The sequence below is a fragment of the Mytilus galloprovincialis genome, chromosome 12 (assembly GCF_965363235.1).
Source record: "Mytilus galloprovincialis chromosome 12, xbMytGall1.hap1.1, whole genome shotgun sequence".
Lineage (NCBI taxonomy): Eukaryota > Metazoa > Mollusca > Bivalvia > Mytilida > Mytilidae > Mytilus > Mytilus galloprovincialis.
In genome coordinates, this window is record NC_134849.1 from 21,302,276 (window position 1) to 21,321,157 (window position 18,882).

General features: G+C 32.4%; 1 long non-coding RNA gene across 1 annotated transcript; it reads right to left on the minus strand.

Annotated features, from left to right (window-relative positions):
- Nucleotides 1-6,635: 6,635 nt before the first annotated feature.
- Nucleotides 6,636-11,495, minus strand: LOC143053933 (uncharacterized). Its single transcript, XR_012971509.1, has 3 exons — nt 11,293-11,495; nt 9,254-9,424; nt 6,636-6,826 (listed from the first exon to the last, which is right to left on the minus strand). It is a non-coding gene; the product is annotated as an uncharacterized LOC143053933 (long non-coding RNA).
- Between the last annotated feature and the right edge of the window lie 7,387 nt (nt 11,496-18,882).

Consider the following 18,882-nt stretch of genomic DNA (forward strand, 5'->3'; position numbering starts at 1 on the left):
TTAAAGCAGTTAGAATGAATCTGACACAGTAAAAATGACAAACTTGTCTTTCTAGTAAAGAAATATATGACACCACATTTTGACTGAAGGCATGCCTCTGAAATGTCAATGAAAATTAAAAATGAAAATATAAATAATTAAGTTTTGACTATATATATCTCAAAAAATCTAGTAGTAAAAAAATAAAATTTACCAGCAGGTTAAGGTCTATATATGTTTATATATAAGGGAGCTACCATTTGATTTGTATGGGGGGGGGGGGGGGGGTGTAGGATGAAATTTGAAAAAATAGGCAGGACAGGAGTTTTGAGTAAAAAAAAAGGCAGGACAACAATTTAGGTAAAAAAAAGTCAGGATAAGCTAAAAAAAAAAAAAGGCAGGACCGATTAAAGTGAAAAATAAAAAGGCAGGACAGAGATTACAGCTAAAAAAAAATGCAGGACAAAATTTTTCATCCTAGCCCCCCCCATAAAAATCAAATGGTAGCTCCCTAACTCCTACAGAATATTCAGAAAATCGGACACTCATTTTTTAATTTCATTGTTTTTTTCAGTTTTTCGGCTCTCATTTGAAAACTATAACATATTTAAGAGAAAATTCTTAGACAAAAATAATGACTAGAAATATAAAATCAGTAAAGGTGTCAACAGGCAGAAATCTCCAAATCACCCATCAAGTTATAGGAGTAATTACTTTGAAATGAATATTGTTTACCCTGTTTTTATATAAATAAAAAGGATATGTGAAATGATTGCCAATGGGAATGCTCTCCACAACAGACAAAATAACACAGAAATTTTCAACTATAGATCACCGTAAGTCTACCAACAATGAATACAACTCATACCGTATAGTCATCTACAGAAGTCCCCAAAATGACAAACGTGAAACGATGCAAACAAGAAAACTAACGGTGTGAATCATGTACAAAAAATGAACGATAAACATATATGTTATACAGCAACAAACGACAAACCACTAGTTACAGGCTCCTGACATGGATCAGGCTCATACAAAAGATGGCGGGATCAAACATGTGACTGGGTGCCTAATACTACCCTAACATTGGACAATGTTTAATAGCACAACCTATTAAAAATGTCATTTGAAAGGGCTAAACTCATTAGATCGATACCTTTTTGCGTTTGATTTAGAAACTATATTTGATAGAGAGAATTTTTAACAAATATTAATGAAAAAAAATATACGTCAATTTGGACAAATCGTCAATTCAAACCTTTATGTGAGATTGTTCTTTAAAGACAAATTATACAATATGATTTATTTTATGCAAAAATTATAATAGATCTAGAGAACACGTCAAAGTAAAAGTGTTGAACAAAATAAGATGTAGAAATAAGTCAATTTGACCTAAATAGTCAGTTTAACGATAATTAAGGGTTTTTTACCTTTGAAAAATAGTTGTTGGTCATTCTAAAACTGTTCTGCAGAAATGTTTATATTACAATGTTTTCATTAGTTTTGTCAAATTTGATTATTATGAAAACATGAAAATGAAGAAGATGTGGTATTAGTGCCAATGAGATAACTCTCCATTACAGTCACAATTTGTTAAAGAAAATCATTATAGGCCATCATATGGTCTTCAACACTGAGCCTTGGCTCACACTGTCTTTCCGATATATCTGTACTCGGTTTGGTTCAAAATGAACATTGAAATGTTGACAAACCTTAAGAAGAAAGTAAATATGAAAATAACATATTATAACAACATAAGCTGGGGTTAATGCGGTCTTACCGTACGTGTAATAGTGTTCTTTTATTTATCTATGTAAATTATAAACATTACTATTTAGTTTGGTGGGTTTTTATTTGGTAATATCCATCATACATCCCATCACTGTGTGTTAATTCTGGTGCAATAAGTTTTTATATTCTCGTCTTTTGCTTGCTCATATGCTTTGTCTATTTGCTTTTGTTTTTCCTTGTTGACATTTTCATTGATTTTTATAATGACTAAGATTATAACACGATGTTGACTGCTTACAAATATTTTTGACATTTTTACCTATCACATCTGTTTAATGTGTTCACACATTGTTTCAATATAATGCAACTGTATGCGACTGTCATACAAGTGAACGGTTTATCTAACTATTACAAAATGTTTAGTCCACTATTTTCTACATACGAAATACATATTGGGCACAACTTTTTGGGACTTTTGGTCCTCGGCGCTCTTCAACTTTTTAAGTGTTTTGGCTTTCGAACTTTTTTCATCTGAGCGTCACTAGTTTTTCACTAGTCTTGTGTGGGCGAAACGCACGTCTGACGTAATATATTTTAAGCCTGGTACCTTTTGTAAGATATTATTTGTGTGTTTCTCTGTCCCATATGTTCTCCTATTTATTTGTATTGTTGTCCTATCATGTAATGTTGTCATTGTAACATTTCCATAAAAGCGGGAGGTTTGGCATGCCCACTAAATCAGGTTCAACCCACAATTGTTTTTTCTTAAAATGTCCTGTTCCAAGTCAGGAAAATGGCCATTGTTACATTATAGTTCGTTTTTATGTGTGTTTCATTTTAATGTTGTGTTTCTATTGTGTTGTTGTTCTCCTCTTATATTTGATGTGTTTTCCTCAGTTTTAGTTTGTAACCCGGATTTGGTTTTTTTTCGCAATCGATTTATGAGTTTTGAACAGCGGTATACTACTAATGCCTTTTTTTCATTTTTCAACGTCAGGAATATGACAGTTGTTATCTATTAGTATGGTGTTAGCTTTTGTTGTGCCATTGAGGTGTCAGATCACCAATTAAAAAGCCCTATCTGTTCAATCAATTTTGCAATTTTCACAGCTTTCTTAATATTTTACCTTAAGTTCATCGAAACCAGGTATATCCTGAATTGTACATATATCACCTTTCTACGGAGGGAGTGATTGGTGGTCTGACAACTTGATTATGGATTTCCGTTTCGAATGTTCCTCGGGTGTCGGCATTTGTGTTATTTTAGTATTTACAAAGGACCATATCAAACTCTTAACTACCGTCTTTTGGTGTGCATAACGTGCACATTTACACCCTGGGTCATGTTTCTTGTAAGAGGGGTGCGCTTTATACATGACTACAATTATGGACCACAAAGAAGGTGCGCACTATACACAAATGCGCGCTATAATACCAAAAGACGGTATAATTATTGCAAAGGACAGAGACAATGTGATAAATTTTATTCATTTGACAATATAAAACATGAATTGTAAACACTAATAGAACATCTATAATTTTATAGTTCTTTTAATACAAGTGACTTAAACTAAGTTCATCAATATCATATATATAAAGTATGTAATAATAAGGAAATGAATTGTTCAACAAAATCTACGAAATAAACGTGTCTTGGATGGCAGTAAAAGTTCTTTGTGGACAATCAGCCGTTATCCACTATGAATAAGAAGCAACATTAGTGTCAAGTCTCATCCAAAGATTTAGAAGATTCAAATGAAGGTTAAAATGTAAAAAGAAATCGCATTGGCACCAAGGCAGCGAGGTCGTTCGATTCGACATTGGCATGATTAAAGCTTTAACAAAATCTACAATATTGTTTTTATTTGAATAAAGTTTTATTTTAGTTTTTGATAAATCAAACATAACTAAATATAAATTGATATATATGGACACAAATGCATACTCATAATCTTACATTCTGACAATTTTGATTTTAACATTTTGGCAATGCAACAGTTTGTGCGTATCCCGTTTTTCTTTGTACTAAATCTGTTGGGTGTGCACTAGTTAATACTTAAGTCTAGGAGCATAATTCATTTATTAGTAAGAATTGATTTTGATAATCTTTCAAAAACTAGTAATTCTTTTTATTTTCTTATCATAATTTTGATTTATCAAAATCATAATCATAATTCATAAACCATTAAAACTTATACGGCAACTCTTTAAATTGTCCCAAGCGACATACTATTGGGTTCAACTTTATGATTATGAGTTGAAAGCAAACGACGTAAAATTTCACGATAGTGTATGATTTCAGTTGACTATAGGTAAACACTCTACGGAAATACGTATTAATCCTCGTCAAAAACAAAATGCTTTCTGAATGTGTAAAAATATCGTCGTTGACGTACAAAAACGTATGTTTATAATGTTTTAATATAGCTTAAGTGATTTAGCTTATTGAAAGTTGAGGAGCATAAATCTCCATGACTTCTTGAAAACTACATTTGAGTCCTGATCTTATAAAGAAATGATTAAAGTTCATTGATCGATTTTCTGCAGATTTCCATCCACTTTAACTCTGTTAAAACCTAAGCAACATCAAAATAACGAGAAACAATTTTTAAAATGCAATGTTAGACATCAATTTACATATTCCTATCAAATATTAATTTAACATACAGATACGCCTTTTTTCCCGATTCAGATTTGTTTAAAAAGATACCCGAATGTTAATTCTTTCATTTTATAATGTTGTAAACTAAATTATGTTGTGTTTTTATGTACGGCAAATTTACGATCTTACATGTTATCTTTTGAATAACCGCCATTTCCTTGCAAAATATGGGTCTAATAACAAGTACTCGTTTGCCAGTTTTCATTAATATAAAAAAAAGATGTGGTATGGATGCCAATGAGACAACTGTCCACAAGAAACCAAATTAAAAAAAAAATAACAACTATAGGTCATCGTACGGCCTTCACCAGTGAGCAAAGCCAATACCGCATAGTCTGCTATAAAAGGCCCCGAAATGACAATGTAAAACAATTCAAACGAGAAAACTAATACAGGTTTTAGATAAATATATATGATATACATTGCAACACCGGCACATATGACAAACTTCGTAAAAAGCTAAAATATAATAAAAATCATTACAAATGAACCTTAGAACCTATAGTTTTAACGATACACGTGACTAAATATATCTACACTAACGATAATATATTGTCAATATTTAACACACACAAAAAACAACACAACAGTTGTATTTCACAAGCGCTTCAAAATGTAACTTTAGTATATGCCTTTGGATAAATATTGAAACAATTTTCACACACTAGATAAACCTGACAACGCTTAGGCAAAAACGAGAAATGACACACAAAAAACAGCCTACAAAACACGAAATAGAAAACCTTAACGGAAATCTGATGTGATGTGCAGCGGAAGAGTAAGCAGACCTTGCTTCACATGTGACACCTGTCATATTGCTCATATCAGTACCTCAGTGCATTTGTATATAATAGTACTGTGGGGACGACAATTGGAACAAATCCATTTTTATCTAAGAAACGGTCAACATACTCCATTACATTTCGATAAATTCAGGCATCGAGAAACATATTACGTAGAAGTATAGACAACACAATGACATAAGGACACATGAAATGTATTATATCAACAATACATCATGCTGGGGAACAATTAAACCAGGATTCTCAAAATTACCGAGATGAATTTAACCGTAAGGACAACAGCTGTTTTTTCACTGATGAATAAAGGCAATTGTAGTATACCGCTGTTCAAAACTCAAAAGTCGATGGAGAGAAAACATATCTTGGATACAAACTAAAACTGAAGGAACATCAACTATAAGAGGAAACAAACAGAACAACAGAAACACTGAAGTGCATCCAAAACAAACGCCAATGCAACATACATAAAAACAAACTTTTGATAACAACTGACATATTCCTGACTTGCTATATAACATTTTAAGAAAAGGAATGGTGGGTTGAACCTTGTTTTCTGGATAGCCAAACCTCCAAACTATATGACAATGGTATTAAATATTGCTAAATACTTATCAATATCAATCGACAATCGTAGCATGAATCAGAGTGATCAATTATGAAAATTAAAAAATTGAAAAAATTGAAAACGACACGTTTTAGGATTTCAATGCGTCCGAAGCGCTTTTCTGGATTTACCTTCATCAGAAACGCTGAAAGTCATACATTTAAAATCCGAGGATGTATAAGTACCGAAACCGTTGCAGAGCTTTATGACAAAAATACCTAAAATTGATAGCCAAATTCATCTAAAATCAACTTTGCCTGAGGGAGTTAAAACCTTAGTTTCCTAATAATTTCAAAATTTTTAAACGGACAATTTTAGAAAAGTTTGTTAAATCATGTCAGTACCGAAGTACTTACTACTGAGCTGACACTAACACTCCTGTATCAATCGATTGATATATCACAATGGTGAGGAGTTTATTGACGCCTGATAAAAGGTATGAGACATTAAATCAAAATTCATGAATACCTTTAATCTGTACTCCGTTATGTGTCCGAAGGAAAACCTTGGAGTTATTAGGGACGACATTAAAAGTTCAAGTAAGGATAACAAAAAAATCAAATAGTTTTTTCACTGACCCCTTACAACTAGGATAGAAGAAAGAAAATGCAAGACAATTACCGATTGATAAATAAAAAAATTGACAGATGCTTGGTATATGATTATCATTTGAAAACATCAGGTTGACCGAGGGGTGTCAGGATTGATCAAATGAAAGACCGACCGGAGGGAGGTCTTTCTTTGAACAATCCTGACACCCTGAGGTGTGTTCTACGACAAGAAAAACCTTAAAATATGCATTATTTAATTACATTTCACAAATAAATGTTCTCTTCCCGTAACAGTACACATCGTATAAGTCTAATTCCCCTTTAGACATAACAGCCCCACAATTTGCTACTTTATTAGGATGATTGGAATCAATGTTGTTAGGTTGGCCTGGCTGGAAATTAAAATAACCAGATATTTTTGTTTTGGTGACCCATTTCCATTCTCCTTCCTTTGTCTCGTCGGATGCTCCAACGTAAAGTGAGCGTAAATCGTGATCTAAAATAAAAGAAATGTTTTTATCCCATTCAACATAAATTCTTAGTATATACTGTTAAGCTATGAATGGTCTCTTTTAACAAGGAGTCAATAAAACAACTGCTTTTGCTTAATTTCAGCAAAAGCACAATACTATAGTTTTGAACTGAAATCCAATCGCATGCGACCGAAATTCTTAATCGCGTTCACACATTCCTTAGAAATGCGTTTTCGTAAATGTGAATTAGTTGATTCAAATCAAATGGTATTAAATTGCGGTATGGAAACTTTTAAATTAAAATTCAAATTAGAGTATAATTAATCGACAATATATATAATTAATAATGCGAATTAAAAGTAAACATCGTTCGGACCGTAAAGCGAAATTGACACGCATGGCAATTCGTATTAAAATGTACAATGAGGCGTATAACGTTTCAAATGCGAATTAAACTAATTCAAATTTGTTAATGCGAATCGAATTCGAATTATGTATAAACGCAGAATGAAGCTTGCGATATTTTATATCATGGAAGAATATATTTGACTTATAATTCAACATAAAAAAGATAACAGGAATAAGCATGAATCAGAAAACAACGGAGTTAAACACGTTTACCGAAATAGACAATGTGTTGTCCTTTAATTTGGTCTATCATTGCTGGATCACATTACTAGATTTTGAGACTTATTTGGTAAATTACCTAAGATGAAAGTTCCGTCAACATTTAAAATCACTATGGTGTTATTCAGGGCTCAATTTAGAACAGAAAGGATATTAGGTGAATTTGCATAAATCAGCAATTCCATAAAAAGAAGGAAGATAACAATGGCTAAATCAAAATTTGTATGTATAAAAGGACAGACAGCATTAAAACTGTGCGATGTGGTAACATAGTCGGATACTGTGGCTTCATTATTATCCTTCGGGTGCCATTTTTCGTGGATTTTTTGTGAACAGGTAAACCACAAAAATTGGTACCCACGAAAATAAATGAATCCACAGTAAAAGCTATATGTACAACGTAGTGAACGTACCTCTGGAACCCATTGACAATCTTTGCATAAATAATAGTCTCAAATCATTAATATAAAATATAAAGATTTTAAACGGACCATTATGTGTAAAAACATATTCATACAAGTTTGGTGTTCAGAATTTATAATTTATGAAATTCAATGTAGATAACAAAAGAATGTTTCAATGCCACAGAACTTAAACTTTGCACCATTTAACTCTCGAGAAAAAAACACTGGTATCCCTGACGAAAACACATACAGACATAAAATTATAATTACATGTCAGTGCTATTAAACATTTCCTCACTAAATGACTTTATGGGAAAATTATATGGTGAAAATTACAACTAGAGGCTCCAAAGAACCTGTGTCGCTCACCTGTATTTACTGTGGTTTTGTTAATCATTTGTAAAAGGGTCAAAATCATAATCAATAGTTATAGATATCTTGATAAAGACCAAGGCCAAGTTTGGTTTAATTTGGCCCAGGAGTTAAGTTAGAGGCACAAGATTTTTGAACAAAAAATCTCAAAAAATGCAGAAAATGCCTTTTATGGACAATAACTCTTATAAGATGTCAATTGACGATTTTGGTCATGGTGACATTTTTTGTAAATCTTACTTTGCTGAATTTTATTGCTATTAACAGTTTATCTAAAAGTATTTTCAAAATAACAAAAAACAGCAAAATTTTCTTCAAATTACCAAAATCAGAACAGCAGCCCCAAAACGGGTTATCTGATTTATAAGATTATTTAATGGGTAGGTAGTTTGAGACCTGATGAACATTTTTATGTAAAATCAGATTTGCTCTTAATTCTTTAGTTGCGGACGCCACCACGAGTTGGTTGACCGTTATGGAATAACCGTTTCAAAAATGATATCGGATATGTACCTTACATCGTAATTACAATCCCCTTCCCTTTCATGAATGTGACCTACCGAATTAGACCATTTACCGGATTTGTAATAACATGAGCAACACGACGGATGCCAAATGTTGATCAGGATCTGCTTACCCTTCCAGAGCACCTGCGATCACCCCTAGTTTTTGGTGGGGTTCGTGTTGCTTATTCTTTACTTTTTTATGTTGTGTCATGTCTATTTTTTGTCTGTTTGTCTTTTTCATTTTTAGCCATGGCGTTGTCAGTTAAAAATTTTGGTCGTGTTGACCTATTATTAGATCCTACTTTGCTGAACATTATTGCTGATTACAGTTTATCCATAATAGTATTCAAGATAATAACCCAAAAGAAGAACATTTCATTTTATCCCATACCAGTTTTCTCTGAATGCTTTTGTTTCAGAGATAAACCCAACATTTGCATTTCACACTTATGTTCTATTTTCAACCATTTTAGCCATGTTGGTTGATAGGCGCGGTATCGGACACATTAAATCAATGATATAAGCAATTATCCGAACTTACAGTAGGTATTTAAGAACTCTTTGGTTTCGTTGACCTTTAGTTCAGAATCTAGGACGAGCAAGTGGCTATTCTTGTTTTCACAATATGTTCTTGCTTCAAACCAATCCAAATCAATAGCACTAAACAGCATGCATAGTCCGTTATAATAAACAAAGTCCCAACCATTACATTCTGTTAAACAAAATATTACATACTCATCAGTACATTACATCCATTGTCATTCCTTTGTATTAAAGGCTTGCCAATAAGTCTATGTAAACAAAGGCAACAGTAGTATACCGCTATTCGAAACTCATAAATTGACTGAGAAAATAAATCCGTGTTACAAATTAAAACTGAGAAAAACGCATCAAATATAAGAGGAGAACAACGAAACAACAGAAACACAACATTAAAATGTAAAGTTTTGTAAATAAATTAAAACTGTCATGACATGTTTTTGCTATGATGTTATGTGTATAATAGAGATAGATAAAGTTTATGTTTATCATGTTACTATTCCAAACTCATCAAAGAGACCAGGCTTATAGTTTTGTACGCAACACGCGCGTTTATTCTCAATACAAATTTACATTGGCACACAAATCAATTAGGAGGTCAAATCAATAAGGAAATTGAATAATATTGAAAACAAAATTGCAATAGATTTATGCCAAATCCGGATAAGTTCATATATGTCTGGTAGTAGAAACCCTTACAAATTCGACAACCTCAAGGATTCATAAACAGTAGAATTGTAAACAACAGTTGCATTCGTCCAAATCACTTGTTTTAGGTTTATATTTAGCAAGAACGACCAAAGCTGAAATATTAGAAGTTGACGAATATATAAGACTCAAAACAATTGAAGAGCAATATTTAACTAATAACTAGATTCTGATGGTATCTCTGAGGTCATCAAGGTTGTTAAAAGAAATCATGTTAGAACAATTAACAAATGAAAAATTTATTATATTACATGCCAAAGGCAACCCCATTTTATGAAGAAGAAAAAATAAACAAACTATCGGTTGTAACATGTGTAACATGTCTGTGGATAAAAATAAAGCCAGTGTCATTTTGATCAGGTGAATAAAGAAATAAATTGATGCAAATGGATCAATTTGTATGGATGTCGTTCCCTTTAGTCTATATCTAAGTTCGGTGGATAAATGTAAACTGGCATTCAACATGTTCATTTTTTCTGCTTAATTTTACGTATATAAAAGACAAAGACAAAGCCTTTGTTCATCTTGTTATAAAAAAACTCATCAAAGATATCTGGCTTATAATTTTATACGCGTCATGCGCGTTTCCTCTCAATAAGAGTTCTCATTGGCGCACGAATCAATTAGAAGGTCAATTTAATTAGGAAAGCCAGTGTTATTATGATATAAATTGATGCAAATGGATAAAATAGAAGGAGAGATCTTGTTTTTTTTTCACTACATTATAGGCAAAAGAATAAAATGATAAAAGATAGTAACCAGCACACGTGATTCTGTCACTGATTTCAAATGTAAACTGAGTTATGGACACATTTTCGATTATCTAATTTTATCCATTTTGCAAAAAAGTGACAATGAGGATGTACACTTACAGGGATTTTGTTTAGAAATTGACAAAGACGTTGAAGCAGACATGTTCTTCACTTGACGTATAAGGTTCACCAAATAGAGGATTGTTAATATGTATCATATATTTCCTAAGAATATCGGATGGAGGTCCTAAGACAGTACATAAAGAGGTTTTGAGAACAAATTAAAATTCTTAACATCTAATGTAGAAGAAAGAGGATTCCAATGTTAACGAAATAAGCTTTCTTCGTTCAAAATAGCAGGGTGTTTTTTTTTCATACTCATTGAAATGAAAGAAAAGAATAGAAATCATTATTAATTTGAAGCGTCCGAGTGGAAATTTCACTGTAAACATGTTTGGGATTTTTTCTTTACCAATTTTAAAATACCTATGACATGAAGATAGTTGTAATCATTGGTCGGTTCAAAATCCATGAAAAAAAACTGAAACGATTTGCCGGTTTTTATTCAAAAGATACATACCGTCTTGTGGTTGTTTGATAAATGTCCGTACAGTTGAAATCAGTTTTGAGTTTGGTGTTAACGTGGATAATCCGAAACATGTGTTTTCGTAAATGAAAACAGCTCTACATTTAGGGTTTCCTGTACATATTATCGAACATTCCATCAATGAGGATAATGGCTGTATGAAAAGATAGAATTGTGTGCTCGATGGGTTCCATTGTTTTGAGGGAAACACAGTTCCTTAAATATCCACTGAGTATAACCTAAAAATAATATTAGCATTAATAATGTTCGATTTGCAATTGGAATTGATTAAAATAAGAAAAATAGGAAGATATGGACCACACAGAAAATCATGTGCTTCAGGTAACATCTCCATCTAAATCAGGGTGTGAAAGTAGAGTTGTTTTATGTTACCGACGCCATAAAAATTAGGGTCGACAGGGATAAACTATGGTCGGTCGGTTTACAGCAAATACGGATTTTGTGACCTCAATGTTATATCAACAAATACATGCAAAAAACATTGCTAGGTCAAAAGATCAGGACATTGTCTTCAGTAAAAAAAAATCATCATAGATACCAGGATTGAAATTTTATATTTGCTTTAGACACGCGTTTCGTCTACAAAAGACTCATCAATGACGCTCGATTCAAAAAATGTATAAAAGTCAAATGAAGTACGAAGTTCAAGAGCATTGAGGACCAAAAATTCAAAAAGTTTTGCAAAATACGGCTAAGGTAATCTATTCCTGAGGTAGAAAAGCCTGAGTATTTCAAAAACTTAAAGTTTTGTTTACAGTTAATTATAATTATGAACATTAAGAGACAAGTGTTGACACAATGCGTCAATCATCATATCCTTTTAATTCTAAAAGTATAATGATAACAAGAATGTGTCCTCAGTACACGAATGCCCAACTCGCACTATCATTTTCCATGTTCAGTGGACCGTGAAATTGGGGTAAAAACTCTAATTTGGCATTAAAATTAGAAAGATCATATCATAGGGGACATGTGTACTAAGTTTGAAGTCGATTGGACTTAAACTTCATCAAAAACTACCTTGACCAAAAACTTTAACCTAAAGCGGGACAGACGGACGGACGGACGGACGCACAGACCAGAAAACATAATGCCCCTCCACTATCGTAGGTGGGGCATAAAAATATGCCAACTCCATGAATTAAACGATATGACATAAGACACTGAACTTCTCCTTTTCTTTTAATTAGTTTACGAACGATACAAAAGAGAACATATAATCAAAACATTTCATAAACTAGTAACCAGTAACAAATAACTAACAACATCAAACCGTACGAAAGAAGGCATTTAAAAAAATAATTCGGTCAGACTATCGTTACACATTAACAACATGAATAATTTGATATTTTCTTAAAATATTCAATTGACAAAATATTTTATATTTTTTTTTCTTACGGCTAAGACAATATATTTTATTCATAACCGAAAACGAATCCCTCAGCACAGAAAACGACACAGTAGGTCCCTATCGAAGTCATGATCACTTTGCGGTCAATTCTTTTTAAACGAACATGAATATAAAAAAAACATAATAGCTCAATTTTTTATTTTATTTGCTTGATTTATAGAACAAGCATGGTGTGTTTTATAAGTTCTTCAAGAGAAAGTTAAATGTAACGACTATAATTCGTCGTTTCATAACCCAAAGGACTATGGGTAATTTCATAGTTCGTACTCCAAAGCGAAATCTTAACTGTTTATAGAAAGTTTTTATCAAAACAGTAAAAACACAAAAGCACTGAACTCTGAGGAAAATTCAAAAAGGAAAGTCCAAAATCAAAAGGCAAAATCAAAAGTCCAAACACATCAAACAAATGGATAACAACTGTCATATTCCTGACTTGGTACAGGAATTTTCTAATGTAGAAAATGGTGGATTGAACCTGGTTTTATAGCTAGCTTAACCTACTCACTTGTATGACAGTCGCATCAAATTCCATTACAACGATGCGTGAACAAAACAAACATACTCAAAGAGTAAAATGTCAAAAATAGGGGCACAGCAGTCAACATTGTGTTATCATCTTAATCACTATAAAAACAACAAATGTAACGAAGAAGCACAAAAAGGCATACATCAAATTTAACATCCTGATTTTGCTTATCTTATACGATTTTATTTATCTATGTAAAGTCTACCCGTAAGGGATGGAAGGTTTTCATTGCGCGTTTGAAATTCGCACAGGTAGACATAAAATAATTTTGTCGTTCAAAGTATGACGGCATGCATAAATGAGAGTCAGTAAAGTAGATATAACAAAAAACAGACTTAACCAGTCAGGGGCGTTACTTAAACAAGTTATTTTTTTTAATTACTTATGTAAGTAATTTTTTATTTTAAATACAATAAAATTACTTAATAGAGTTATTTTAATTTTCAATAGAAACATAGACTAAATGTAGTTTTCATGATTTTAAACTACATTTTATATCATAAAATAAAGAATTTATCAAATTTGAGAGGAGTATAGAGATGAAGGGTTACTTTGAAAATAATAACAAAAATATTACTTGAATAAGTTATTTTAAACATTTTTGAAAAAAATAGCAATTACACTTATCTAAGGCACATATGTAATTGATTTAGGTTACAAATTATAAATAACTTCAGGTCGTAATTAATTCACAAGTATCTATCTATTTATATCAGTCTACCTTCAAGATTTTAGAGGAAAATGATAATTTAATAGTCCCAAGAGACCAATCTTTGACCCAGAAGCGTCGATATGAAAGATAAGTGCGTCGGAAAGTTAATTAGTGTTTCTGAAGAATTAGTTTTTATATATCAAGGGAAAAATAACCAGATAACTGTGAAAATTATTTAAAGCTAGTAAAATCTGTATTCTTGGACACCTATAAAAATAATATTCAGAAAAATAACTTATATAAGTTATATTTAAATAAGCCTCGTTTTCAACATTACTTGTATAGGTAATTTTAATTGTTACTTGTTTAAGTAATGCCCCTGACTGTTAACAGTAAAAGTAATAATAATAAATAAAATAATTGTGTGGTTCAAAGTATGACGGGATACATAAGTACAGAGTCACGTCAAATGTATATCATAAAAAACAGACTTAACAGAAAAAGTAATATTAATGAATAAAATAGTTTTGTCATTCAAAGTATGACAAGATCCATAAGTAAAAGTAATATTAATAAATGAAATAATTTTGTCGTTCAAAGTATGATGTTATACATAAGCACATAGTCACGTCAAATGAATATCTAAAAAAACTGACTTAACAGTAAAAGTACTATTAATAAAGACAAATAAAAGAATACTATAACACGTTATTAAGATGATAACCGACGTCAGTACGCAAAATCTATACTTCAAGACCATCTTATATTATTTGTGAAGTTGATACGGAATATTTATCAACAAGTTCTTGGTACCTTCCGATGAACTTTTTTAGAAAAAGGACGAGACGTTCTTTGACATACCACTGGTTCATCAACTTTCTGCGCAGACACTGGTGACGTTTTACAAAGTCTGAATAGGAGCTGCAAGCTTTTGAATACCGAATAAGTTGGAAAATGTATATTCCATATGCAGGTGAAATTGGTATATTACTACTAAGGTGGGGGAAATCGATAATTTCAAAATTAAAATCGTCTCGTTTGTCATAGATTCTGGTACTGAGATGACTGTGTATGTCAAATTCGAGGTATAAGTCTAAAAATGAGGCGGCAGAAGCCGTGTCTGTTGTCTCTTTAACTTCTAGTTCTGATGGGTATATTAATGGAACCCAATCATAAAAGTTCGGATTGTTAATGGAAAGAACATCATCAATATATCTGAAAGTGAAATTAAATAACCTGGCTTTTTTTATCTTCTTGTTTTTGACAAGTGTCTGAAGGAACTCCGATTCATATGAAAATAAGAAGAGGTCGGCAAGGAGAGGCGCACAGTTCGTTCCCATAGGAATGCCGACAATTTGTTGAAAAAGTCTACCTCCAAATTCAACAAATATGTTGTCAATAAGAAACTCCAGCATACTGATCACTTGTTCCTCTGTGTAGTATGTTTTACCCTTTTGTTCCTTATTAACAAAATATGCCTTATGGTATCCCGAAGTGATAAATGTATAGCGTATGCTACCATTTTTATGATGAAAAGCATTGTGGATTATTTCTGTTAGACGGTTTTTCAATTTCACATGGGGAATGGTTGTTTACAAGGTTGAAAAATCAAAAGTTTTGATAGAACAAATCTCAGAAAACTTCTTCTCGTTTAGCCCATGCTCTGGCGTACTCCTCAATGGAACCCATAATTATTTTGAAGTTATGGTTCCAATTGATGTGTTGCGGTTCTCTAAACTTAGGACCACGAGAAATCACCTTTCGAAGATTTTCATGTTGAATAATGTTTAGATCCCCAGTAATAACATGGCCAGAGGGGCTGTAATTGTAAGGCGAGTGGTAACAGTCACATGTCAGAGTATTGTTTAGGTATTGTTCTAAATCAAGGTCCTGTAATGCTTGTTTATAGTTAAATATTTTGGGTGCAATGGTTTTGGTGTAACTGTAGGATACAATAGGAACAGACTGATTTTGAAAATAAATAGGAATTTTAGATGTTACCTCCTTGTGATGTAGAACGTTGCTGTTGTTGATTGCATCAATTCCTCTATTGGTAAAGTAAACAGGAAGGAATTTCCTCTTTTCCTCATGTAAAGGTTCCGATCTTACTGGTTTAAAGAGACGGAAAAGAGCTACATCACAAATTATACTGACAAGTCTGTATATTGGAGAAAATGTATTGGTGCCTCGTTTGTCAAGTGCATAATCTCTCATTTTAGAAAATTAACAGGCAGTGACAAAAGAATAGTTCTAATGTAATGTAACCCTAACGGATGATGTAGATGAGAAAGAAGGTCATTAAAGCTTCCAGAGGCCGATCTAGATTTTTTTACATTGGGCAGATGGTAACGTTTTTGTCCATGACTACGTTGGTTTCGTAAGGTAGTATTAAATAAACTCATTACATTAACATCACTGCAGGCTGGACTTGACAAATTTCCTACTCCTTTGACATTTACATTGCAACCATATGGCATTGCAGTACCTAGTTCCCTTATCCAGAAATTTTCTCTATCTTTTCGGAAAGGAGTACTAAGTACAGGGCTTATTTCTCGATGATGCGTACTTTCGTAGATAACGAAGGATCATGGTCCGGTTGATTAAAATGGTTATAAAGAACCCTGAATTGCGGATCAAATTACACCGTTTTGGTGCACCCTTTTGAAAATCTAATTAGTTATCAAAGATACCAGGATTATAATCTAGTACGCCAGATGCACTTTTCGTCTACATAAGACTCATCAGTCACGCTCATATCACAATATTTACAAAGCCAAACAAGTACAAAGTTGAATAGCATATAGGATCCAAAATTTCCAAAAGGTGTGCCAAATACGGCTAAGGTAATCCATGCTGGGGATAAGAAAATCCTAAGTTTTTCGAATAATTCAAAGTTTTGTAAAACAAGAGGCTCTCAAGAGCCTGAATCGCTCACCTGAATTTTTTTGGTTTAATCTCATATCAATGATTATTTTGGCTTTTCAATTTATTTAAATGTTCTTTGAATCGTCCTATTTTCTTCAAAAGCAAAAAAAAAATCATTTTCTCCTATGTTCTATTTTAGCCATAGGAGCTATGTTTCTTGACATACAAGGAAATGAAATATAAAATTTATACTAGATACTCTGAAACTCTAAAACTCATTCAGCCTCAGTTTGGCTGAAATTGATACAGCAGTTTCAAAGGAGAAGATTTTTTAAAGTAAGTCAACATGATGAACAAATTGTGAAAAAAGTCTTTAAAGGGCAATAACTCCTTAAGAGGTCAATTTACAATTTTGGTCAAATTGACTTATTTGTAGATCTTACTTTGCTTAACATTTTTGCTATTAACAGTTTATCTGTATCTATAATAATATTCAAGATAATGACCAAAAACTGCAAAATTTCCTTAAAATTACCAATTAAGTGGCAGCAACCCAACAATGGTTTGTTTGATTCATCTGAAAATTTCAGGGCTGATAGATCTTGACCTAATGAACATTTTTACTCCATGCCAGATTTGCTCTAAATGCTTTCGTTTTTGAAATATAAGCCAAAAACTGCATTTGACCCCTATGTTCTATTTTAAGTAACGGCGGCCATGTTTTTTGACGGATCAAAAATCGAAGCACACACTTTATGCAGGATAATCTAAGGAACAATCATGCTAAGTTTCATCCAAATCCATTCAGCAGTTTCAGAGGAGAAGATTTTTTAAAGTTAGCAAATATGATGAACAAATTGTGAAAAATTGTCATTAAAGGACAATAACCCCTTAAGGGGTCAATTGACAATTTTGGTCATATTAACTTATTTGTAGATCTTACTTTGCTGATCATTTTTGCTGTGTACAGTTTATCTTTATCTATAATAATATTCAAGATAATGACCAAAAACTGCAAAATTTCCTTAAAATTACCAATTAAGTGGCAGCAACCCAACAATGGTTTGTTTGATTCATCTGAAAATTTCAGGGCTGATAGATCTTGACCTAATGAACATTTTTACCCCATGTCAGATTTGCTCTAAATGCTTTCGTTTTTGAGATATAAGCCAAAAACTGCATTTGACCCCTATGTTCTATTTTAAGTAATGGCGGCCATGTTTTTTGACCGATCAAAAATCGAAGCACACACTTTGTGCAGGATACTCTAAGGAACAATCATGCTAAGTTTCATTCAAATCCATTCAGTAGTTTCAGAGGAGAAGATGTTTGAAAAATTGTTAACGACGACGACGACGACGTCGACGACGACGACGGACGCCAAGTGATGAGAAAAGCTCACATGGCCTTTTAGGCCAGGTGAGCTAAAAATTTATAAAAATGACCACATTATTGATATTCATGTCAACATCGAAATGTTGACTACTAGGCTGTTGATACCCTCGGGGACGAAACGTCCACCAGAAGTGGTATCGACCCAGTGGTGTGAATAGTTATCAAAGGTACTAAGATTATAATTTAGGACGCCAGACGCGCGTTTCGTCTACAATCAGTGACGCTCATATCAAAATATTTATAAAGCCAAACAAGTACAAAATTGAAGAGCATTGAGGATCCTTTTTTTACAACGATGCGTGAACGAAACAGACATAATCGGTAAAATAGTCAAAATATGGTTACAGCATACACGACTGTGTTACAATCTCAAGACAAACAAACATATACAATAAACACAAAAAGCATCTATTAAATTAAAAAACAGATTCCTTGTTTTGCGTGTTGGGCGTCAGAAGTACAAACGTCACAAAAAGAAATTTTGTCGTTCAATGTCTATAGAAAACAATTATAATTTCACATGGAGATTGTGGTATCCAGGGTTATAAAATCAAAAGTTATGTTAGAATTATTTACAGAAACAGACCGAGATTAAAAATTATCCAGCAGTTCTTTAGAATTTTTAAGAATCCATATATGGTTAATACTACTACTCGAATGAAATAATTTTGTCGTTTGTCTTTCAAAGTATTATCAAATTTATGATAAACAATA